The sequence below is a fragment of the Pygoscelis adeliae genome, unplaced genomic scaffold (assembly GCF_000699105.1).
Source record: "Pygoscelis adeliae isolate BGI_AS28 unplaced genomic scaffold, ASM69910v1 Scaffold59, whole genome shotgun sequence".
NCBI classification, from domain to species: Eukaryota; Metazoa; Chordata; class Aves; order Sphenisciformes; family Spheniscidae; genus Pygoscelis; species Pygoscelis adeliae.
In genome coordinates, this window is record NW_008825565.1 from 1467672 (window position 1) to 1477907 (window position 10236).

Here is a 10236-nt window from a genome sequence, read left to right on the forward strand (position 1 = left end):
TAGGACATTAAATCTTTAAAAATATGTTTGTATTGCAGCAATCCCCGAGAAAGGTACGGAAAACACAGTAGCAGGACAAGTGTTACAGGAGCAACGCAGAACCCATCAGCTTCTACATCAGCTGAAAAACACACACATTCTTCAGTGCTTTATTTTCACAACATTTACTTCCATTACAAAAGTTATCCATACCACCTTCATACCAAGTCACAGAGGGCAAGTAATCAACGTAAGCCTTGCTACAACATACATTTAAGGTCCTATCCCCAGATCATGTTAGACAAGTTACTTCCATCACCCATTCTTGCAGCAGGAAGACACTTGAAGGCACTTGCTCAAAAAACACACCTAGTTGATGGCACATGAAGATCCTCTGCCCCAGACATCTGATCTGTCTGGCCAGTTTAGCAATACTAATCAGTCTAAGGAAGGCACTAAGGTCCCTACTGGCAGGTTCAGACAAAGGGTTGAAGCCTAACAGGTCCTGAGTTGTACTGAGACTTTGAACGATCACTCACTTCTCTGAGTACCTCCCAGCTCCTGCTGACCCTGTCTGTTACTAACTCTTTCCTCCAAGGAAGCAGTCCTTTTTCTTACGCAGTAAAAATCATCAGGGCTCATATTCATCGTTGTGAGGGCATCGAGGGCAGACACACTGCTCAATCCTAATGTAAATGTCAGACCTCAGTCTTGCCTCAAACTACCACCAGTTACAAGCCCAGGTTTTCCCAAGCACAAATTTAGTTCAGTTTTTTTGTACAGCTGTGTTCTTCAAACATAAAAAAATCCTCAAGTGGATGTGCATCTTCTAAAGAACAAAGCAAAACCTTTGTATCACTGTGTACCACGTTCTGCTATGCCAAGGTTGGTGAGGTACTGTACAGCTGGTCAGAGTGGAAGTGTCAAAGTTGGAACAGAAGTGTTGTTTTTGGTAGGTTTTTTTTGTTTGTTTTTTTTTTTATTTGGAATTTTTGTGGGGTTTTTTGCTTTTGTTTTGTTTTTAAGGTCTTGGTACTATTTTTCATACTCCTGCATCTAAGAAAACAGATGTCAATGGGACAAGTCCAACTAAGCAGTCCTGAGAGATAACAAGAACAGGATGATTTTAAATCTTCCATTATTTTCTCCTTTTTCCTTCCCCTCCAGTAAGATACTGCTAATTTAAGGTCTGACACCACATGGTGAGGTAATAGTGGTTGAAACAAACCGTAAAACAGTGTCTTTCAGTACTGTTTTCAAAAGGAGAATGCAGGTACATTTCCCAAGCTTGACCTTTTTGGTAGCTGGGGTTTGGTGACCAGTAGACATTTTAGAGATGACTGGCAAAACAAGTTTAGGGAGGACTTTTTAAAACTTTAGCTTTCAGCCAACTTGTTTCTCACAGAAATTATTCTGGAGTATTAACAGGTACTTATGCAAGAAGTTAAATGACGGGGGGAGGAAAAAAGAAAGAACAGAAATATAAAGACTGTAATACTTCTCCTATTGAGGCTTTCTGGTACGCGCTATGACCAGTGTTTCTCTGACATGACCAGAAGGAAGATATGATAATGAAATCTCAAGGAACTTTTTAACAGTAAAAGGAGCAAAGACATGACAAAAAGAAATACAGATAAAATAGTTCTTAAAAGAATTCAAACAAAATATGATGAAGGCAAAAAAACCCCAACAATCCCACCAAACACCCAAAATACAATAACCCAAAACAGGATAAAACCAAGCCTCTTCAGGCTCCATCCACAAAACTTGACTCTATACACACACCTGACCTATTCTCCAGACCCTTCAGGCTCTCAGCTGGGATTTCTGCCCACCACCCCTGGCATTTATGCACCTGTCCTGAGTCAGGTCAATCCTCTGTTCTTCACTTCTCAAAGTCCTCCTGCCACTTTCAGTCCAACATCTACACACCCAGCCTCCCGTTCCCCTGCACCAGGTGCTGGCTTGGACTCTTCCATAGTTAGCTGTTAGATGAAGCACAGTAAGACAGTGCATAGAAGCTAAAACCTTAGAACTGCCTTACCTTATGGAAACGGCAGGGCACGATGGAAGTGGAAAATTGCTCCATCCCCACTCTTATAGGGAGAAGCTAGGTCATTTCCTTCTCCTGATAAAAACCAGCTCTGATAGGTATGGGAAGAATCAATTGCTCTATTCGGTGCTGTCCCCAAGGCTTGGCATTCCAGGAGATAAGGTATCTCCACAGCAAGACAGACAAGCTGAAATCAGTACTAGCCACTGTGTGGCTAACCTATTAGACCTTCCTGGGGTTGTTTATCACCAGTTAAGAATTTGAAAAGCTTCTGCCAGGAAGAGAAGGCGTTTCAGGCAACAGCTGATAAAAGATCTAATGAAAAGCACCAAGACAACTGCCCATGAAATTCTTGCAAGAAAGCGTCAGTTAAGAAAATATTCGGAGGATGGCTGCCAAAATCCAGCCTCCAAAAAGACCTTGTTTCTAAGAGGAAATGGAGGAGAAGCACTTTCAGAGAATAAGCTTCAGAAAGGGAAAAAAAAGAAAGGTTGAAGTGATGTGTGTTCGCAGATCAATACAGGCTAGAGGGATAGGTATCCAACAGAGCTCTTTACTCAAATAACAGATCATATTCCTAAAAAGAAAAGCTGGCTAATGACCTGATCTTAAAATAAAAGGGCATTTCATATTTGAGAGTTCAGGAAATTCTACCCACAGTAAACCTTCACGAAGACATTTCTCTTTTTAAATTAAGTTTTACAGATTTACATTCTAACAAGCAGCCTTTCAGCACTTGATAATTATTAGCCCAGACAGCTTCAGTATCCACATATTTTAAACTCATGCTCTAGTGGCAGCTCCAAAATGCCCCCAAATAGTTGAAAAGGAGAGAAAAATCCACTATTAGTCTTAAAGATGAACAAATCACATTGAAACAGCAGACAATGAAAAGTCAAAATATTTTGTTGCAAAGGAAGTGGTAAAGAAGTTTCAAAATATATCATCTCAAAAGAGATGTTCTTGAGGTCACAAAAATATTTTTGGGAAAACATTCTTGAGTGATTGCTAATGATGCCCCTGACACTATTTATTTAGGATCAGATGAACAAGGTGCTTTTTTAACAAGCAGGACAGAACTGACTTTGTCCTATAAAGGGCTCACAGTCCAGTCTGACAAGTAAAAGGAGAATAAAGAACTATGCAAATGTGTAGGACTGAGAAAACAAGTATGCTAAACACAGGATAGCATGAGTCTTGCTCTGCCAAAGACTAAAAATATGAACAAGATAGAGGCCTTGCAAAACAGCTCAAGAAAGGCAACAGGGAAGATTGTGTAAACGCCTTCACAAGCTACTTATACAGAACCTACCACCACAATGACTGACATGAAGAGCATCCCATGCACCTATAGATTTACAATTCACACATAGTTTTACACTGAGTAGTAATGGCCATGGATAACTGCCCAAAGTACATATCCAATATAATTTCTTAAACATTCGCTCTTGGAAAGCTGAAACCTCTCACAGGATTACCTTGCTTTGCACTTGAGCAACACTCCGTTTGAATGGGTCAGTGTTCCACAGTCTCCTGCCCTGTCAATTACCAAGCTCCACTGAAAAAACTCTACTATTTAGTCTGCTGAGATGTATTTTTTTTTTTTTTTTTTTTAAACTTAAATACAAAGACAGGCCATTCTGGGTGTACTCAAGCATGCCCCTCAATGACTATTCTCCTCAGGCACACAGCTGAGCATTACAGTCTGTTACCTTTGACCCCTCACCTAAACTGTGCTAATAAATAGCTCTTCATTATAACACGGCAATAAAACTTAGAGATTAAAAACTCTGGATTCATATAAAACTGTTTCAAATGTCCTCACATGAACCTAAATCTTAATGCTGAACGAGCCTCGGGGCCCGTCTCTCTAAACTGGAGACATGCCAAATCCATGATGTTGATAATGTTTTGGCATTACAACGCAGAGCCTGAAAACTGCAGGAGAACACCAATCCCTTCTCACCTCAAGACATGGGTCACATTCAAAACTTAAAGTATGCCTATGAAACTCAAATACCTTCTTAGTTTCCAGGAACAGGAAATTCAAGCAAAAGCCTAATTAAGCGTAAGGGCTGGGCATCCACTAACTTCTCCAGTGAGGTATCTGGCAAGACAAGAGTCTCTGCACTGTACACTACACAGCCAAGTGCTGAACTGATGCCAGGCCTATACCACTGACAGACAAGTAGAATAACATATCTGCAAAATCCTACAATCTACAAAGATAACTCAGTATTTGTTTTCCCCTCCCAAGTCTCCATAAGTGGCACGGCAATTTTACATAAGTGATGTGAACTTGCAAGAAGAACTTGATTTTTAAACAGCCAAACAACTGGAACACCATATACACAGTGAAGGCTACTCTCCATACCTAACGGTACCACTGACTCAGAAGACAAAGTTTTACTATTCCATAGCATTACACTTGCACTGATCTGGCACACATCCAGCCCTTGCTGAAAACAGCATTCATGTCAGCCCAAAGCTTGGTCAGATGTACTGTAACCATGATGCAAGCCCAAAGAAACTGCTCTCTGAGAAAAAGCAGCTTATTCATCACCAGTGACATGAAGAACACAAGCTAAGGAGATTTCTTGTTTATAGATGAAAACTATTCTCATGACAGTAAATGATAAATTCCATTATGTAATTCTTGATCACAATCACTTTCAATTCACTCAGATTTATAGCCACACTTCACTTTTTCTTTAAATACTATTAAAATAATCTATGTGCATGACTAACTTCTCACTTTTTTTTATTTAAAAGTAAAACCTAAAAACTTTCTTTTTAAGAGCATATATTCCTAACATGCAGAGCTGAAGGGAACTGCCTTTCCTAGATATTGTCCTACAGGAGAAAAAGTGTAAAACTTTTTCCTTAATTCACTGTACATACCCAATTTTACCAAGATTACTTAAAAGCAATAAAATACCTTCTTATCTGCTCTTTCAAAAAATAACAAAAAAGAGTCAAAGAATTCTGGTTTCAAAAAATAAGCATAGTTTCTGCACATCTTACTAAGCTACGTAACACCATGTGCTAATATACAAAATAAGTGTCTCTAAGAAACAAAGAAAAGTTTGGGAAAACGCTCATAAGTTGGTATCCAGAATTGTGTATGCAAGTGACATCCATCTTTAACCACATACGGTTATTCCTCTTTCACGTGTTTATGCCATGACTTCTCAAGGTATGCAGTTAAATATTTGTTAGAACTTTCATGCTTGAGAAAAATCAAAGATTTATCATGCCTGCATTTACTGCTATAAATTGATTTACATACATACATAAAACAGACACACAGCTAAACTGTTCTACATATAGAACCCAAGGTCTTACACACGATCATGATGCTGTTGGACTCCACCGCAAAGCCAAATCATTTCTGCTGATACCTAAATCTCGATTCTGTTTTGAGTTTGTTGTTTAAGGTCCTTTGCCCAGGATCCATGTCCCAGCAGTTGTTGTTACTCTTCTTTATGGTTTGGTCCTATTCCTGACATTAGGCTCTCATTACCAGTAATACAAACTTTAAGGGTGGCTGGACTCCTAGTACTGCTTGATTCCAGAGAAAGCTTGAGAAAAAAAAAATGATCCCTATTGTGTGTCAGAAATGTTTACAGATATACTGGATATGTATCACCCTTGGATAGTCATATCAAAGCAAGTAAATACCTTGGATTTTCCAAGCGTCACATCCCCCCAGAGACCTCTCTAACTGCTGATTGCCCAACGTGCAGTAGCAGAGCTGGGCAACAGGAGGTGGATGGCAAAGAGAACGGGAATGAACTGCTCACCTTAAAAACACACTTGCAAGAATATTAGAGCAGTAACAACTGGACAAGGTTGCAGGAAGACATATGCATTTTTGTCTTCATGTAGTAATTTTTAAACTTATTAATAGCAATTGTTACGTGGTTAGAAATAAAAGCAACTTCCGTTTCCTTGTCTGCTGTTTCAGAAAAGCAACAGAACTACCCAAATCAGTGGGGCAGGCGGATGAAGACAGCATATACTTTTTCTTTTGCAATGAACCTTCATTCAAATGTCTGAATCTGTAGAATAGGAACACCTAAACACTGCAACAAGCAGATCTAATTTATTCCTGACTAATCCTCTAGCTTCTTATGATATCTGGGTCAAACCTAAATGTTAAAGCTATGTAACAAGAAAAAAAAAAAAAAAGAACATGTGCTGGAGCGGAAATTGGGGATTTCTAGTGATATTTCCTGCTACTGGTGTTGTATTCCTGCCTCATATATCTTTCCACCACGTCCCCAGGAGGGCACCTTTGCCCACCCATGCAGAAGTGTAGCCAGAAAACTCCTCCGTCTTTGCATATGAGAACTTAATACACAAAGCAAGAACAGAGCAAGAATTGCCTTCGCCTAGCTATGATGTCCCTTACTGAAATCACCATCCACACTGATATCAGACAGCTATGCTAAAAAGCCATGAACTCATGTCAGACAAACAGAAGTCGTAGTCACTGGCTTCTCAGCACAGCTGGGAGAACAAGTAGAGCTGGCACTGTCAGGGCAACTGCACAAGTGGGCGTTCAAATATCCAGAAAGAAGGAAGGGCTTGTGTTACTCGCATCTGTCAGCTTGCCGCTTTATGGCATCCTGCATTGTTTAAATATACTCCTCAGCTCCCGAGCTGAGCATGGCAAGCTATAAAAGCGTCATAGCGAGGCCAGATCTAGATGCCAGCCACAGCATAAACACTACCAGAGAGGCAGGCACGAGGCTTGCGGGTGCCTGTGGCTAGCACACGCATGCAGGGCTGCTCCGCTAGTCAGGCTGGTGGTCCATAACACATCCCTCCCAAGAGTCCAAGCTTTTGGCATCGCACAGTTGTATTAGTTTCCATTTATTAAAATACATGGATAGTTGCCAGATGTGAATGAATCGTTTATAACCAGTGTAGTGATGTCTGCCTGAGTTTGCAGGATGTATAGACCACAGACATCAGGATCAACTGGAGGGAGGCCTGGCATTACTGTGCCTAAAGCTCCAACAATCCTGCTCTAGACATAGACAAAGATTTCCCCTGTGCCTTTTGCACATGGCTTGTCTGACTGTTTGGGGAATGGACTCTGGCATGGTGGCTACCGCCCATCCCCTCCCTTCTGCAAAATGCTTCCAAAGTCAGAGGGTAGCTTGAGACATGTTTGGAAGACTTGGGGCATACTGGCTATGTCCCCATTCCTGACATAAGTTTCCAGTCCTCTAGCTGCTGAGATCCCTCAGGACCCGAGTTCACTTTCAGGCCTCATCACAAAATACAACAGGCAAGGAAAACACTGAAACAGCCATGTGGAAGTAAGCACCATTCCATGCTCACGTGGACATCACCCACACAAGTGTCCGGCTACAAGTTGCCAGTTAATGACACTAGCAGTGAGTACTGTGGAGATAAACTGAGGCAAGTTTAGCTTCTCCCTAAACTGTCAACAAATCAGATAAGCCAGACCAAAGGCAATGAATTCTTCCATCTTCAGAAACCTAAGACAGCTATAATTTCTTGCCTTCGGTAGCTTATCAGAGACTTTGAGATCAGATTGTCATCTGCTTGTTGAGGTCAGCTGTGATGAAAGCACAACAGATTGGAAAGAGGTTGAGAGAGATTAAATACTGCTGGATTTTGTTCATGAGGTACCCAGGTGGGTCTCTGATAAACCAGAAAACTCCTGTCTACGGAGACATTATTGCCTGTGGCAGTTTCACTAGCACTTCTTCACTGAGCAAGAGAAAAAATTACCTCTCAGTGCTTCACCTGCCAAAACCTGTACTTTCTGAAGATACATTAAGAGCTCTCAGTGTTACACCGCAAATTTCTGTTAAGTTCTTTATTTTACAGTGGATCAGTGAAGAGCACACTTTTATTGTCAGCCTCATAATTTGTTCATCATCAGAAAGCCAAACCCGAAGGCCAAGCTGGTAGCTCTCTGCTTAATGCTCTGTAGCCTATAGAGTTTTATCCACTAGCCACAGCTGCCAGGAGCGGGATGCAGTACAAACATCATGGCCTCTCAGATTTGAGGTTGAGGAGACAGATCCTTTCAGATTGGTTTGCACTGATCCACAGGTGGTAAACAAAGCCAAGCGATTTGCCCAACATCACAGAGCAATTTAGTAGTATAACCAAGTGGTGTCCCTTGACCTGCTTATCACTGGAGCTCACAGCCTCTTAAGAAATATATATTTATGCATTTCATTAGTAAAACATTAGTTAGTTAAGCTTTACATCTTAAAGACTTACAGCATTTAAATCAGACTACCTCTGCTTACTTGCAGATAAGATAAGATCTAATCTCGAATTATTTTTCATGCAACACAATTCAACCTTAACATTTAAAGAGCACTGTGAAATGATTCAGCACACAGTACTTCCCTTGAATACAGAGGAGATCTTGTGCAAGAGGCAACCCTTAAATACAAAGAGGTAAACTACATGCTCCTTCCGAGTTACACAACTTTTGATCAACAATAACAACTACTTCCCTCCTCAGCAAAGACATGCAACCACAGTCAAGCCAGATCATATCATTTCCTTTATGCTTTTTTTCCCCTTTGACAGCTAAAGTTCAAGCTGTCTGATTAACGACACCAGTGAGATATAAGACAGTATTTACACAGGTAGGTTTCAAAGCTATCATAAGCTACCTAGAGCTGAGTTACAGGATGTTAGCTCAACTCTACTGCTGAAAACAGTTTCCAAGTTCCAGTACCTTTCATAGTATAAGACTTAACCAATAGCTGCAATGGTCCAGCTAAACATCTCAGGAGATCTCATTTATAAATTTCAATATGCATTCAGTTCTGCACAAACGTCATCCTTCTGGTGTGCGAAGACAGCTTTTACCAACTTCAGTGACAGCCCTGCATGCCCAGGGAAGGAAATCGGTCCATGCAGGTGATTCAGATCCCAAACTCCTGACCTGCTGCATGGGATTTTCAAAGAACTACGGGCATTAGGGCACACTTCCAAATTGCTCTTAAGAGTCACCAGCTTTGGTATCTAAGCCCACAACATGCTTTTGGAAGACTCTACCTAAAAACTAGCTATTAAAACCAGAGAGAAATGTGCAAAAGCAAACTTGTGTCTCTTGTCCAAAAATTACAAACCACATCATTCAAATACACCTTTAGGTAAAATTTAGAGGATGCCTAACCTTTCCAGAAACTATAAAAGCAGCTGAGTATTGATGGTATTCAGATGGCTAACTCTTGACAGTGCTCGGACCTGGAGTTGGTCCAAAACGCCTCACTGTAGCAGAGACGTCCACAGGCAGGTGTGGAACACCATTTGCCAATCTGTGGTTAACATCTTTAAATAAAAGGAAACCAAAAAGCAAACATCATTTTTACTTTACATAACTCAACTAAGGAGCTGGGGTGGAGTGAGGGAAGCATTTTGCAAAACCTGTTTTCTTTAAGCCATATTTCAATCCTCACCATAACAATAGCTTTGGCACTGAAATGATGCTGCAGTGAAATACCAGCGTGCACAATGTCAAAACTCGCAGAAGGAAACCAACAATTGGAAATAGTAGTTAAAGTTCATTTCAGCTTTAGTCAAGATTGTATTCAAGGCTCAAAACTCTAAGTGTTACTTACTCACACAGAAGAATGCCGTTTTCTAATCCAGAACGAAAATCTTTCTCACCAAAACTTCTGCCCGTCACTTGCTGCAAAAGAGTAGGGGGAAACAGAAGAGTGGCATCTATTAGAAGGTGTACTTTACAAAAGCAATTCATAACGTTCAGCTAAAGCATCTGCTTCATAGGAAACATCCGAGCTTTACAGGCCTTGCCAAAGGACTAAGTTGTGTCCATCAACCAGCTTCCTCCTTCCCATTTCATCGAGCTATTTAACACATAGAACAAAGTATTTGCTCCGGCCAGTGCAATTACAGATTATAACTGAGCTGTTTCCTAGAAGTAAAAAACAAAAACTACAATGTAATCTTCAGAATATTTTTAGTTTTATTCTATAGCGTTTTGAATTTTAAAACTATTGTATTTAGACAAACTGTATTTTTACTGCTTTTTTTGCATCATGTTAAAAATCTTGTAGCGGGCTTGATCTTCTGGCCTTTAACCTACCACCTTTACAGAATAAGCAAAGGCAACTGGAAGCACTTGCATGAGTTGTAGCCCTTCACACACATGCCACAATACCGTTGGTCATATT

The 10236-nt window shown here is 40.5% G+C and overlaps 1 protein-coding gene across 1 annotated transcript in view; it reads right to left on the minus strand.

Annotated features, from left to right (window-relative positions):
• The window catches only part of LIMCH1 (LIM and calponin homology domains 1), a 114652-nt gene extending 104923 nt beyond the window's left edge, over positions 1-9729 (minus strand). The window contains exon 1 of the mRNA XM_009332439.1: positions 9661-9729. The gene's annotated coding sequence lies outside the window, so the exon portion shown is untranslated. The remainder of the gene's footprint in view (positions 1-9660) is intronic.
• Positions 9730-10236: the final 507 nt, after the last annotated feature.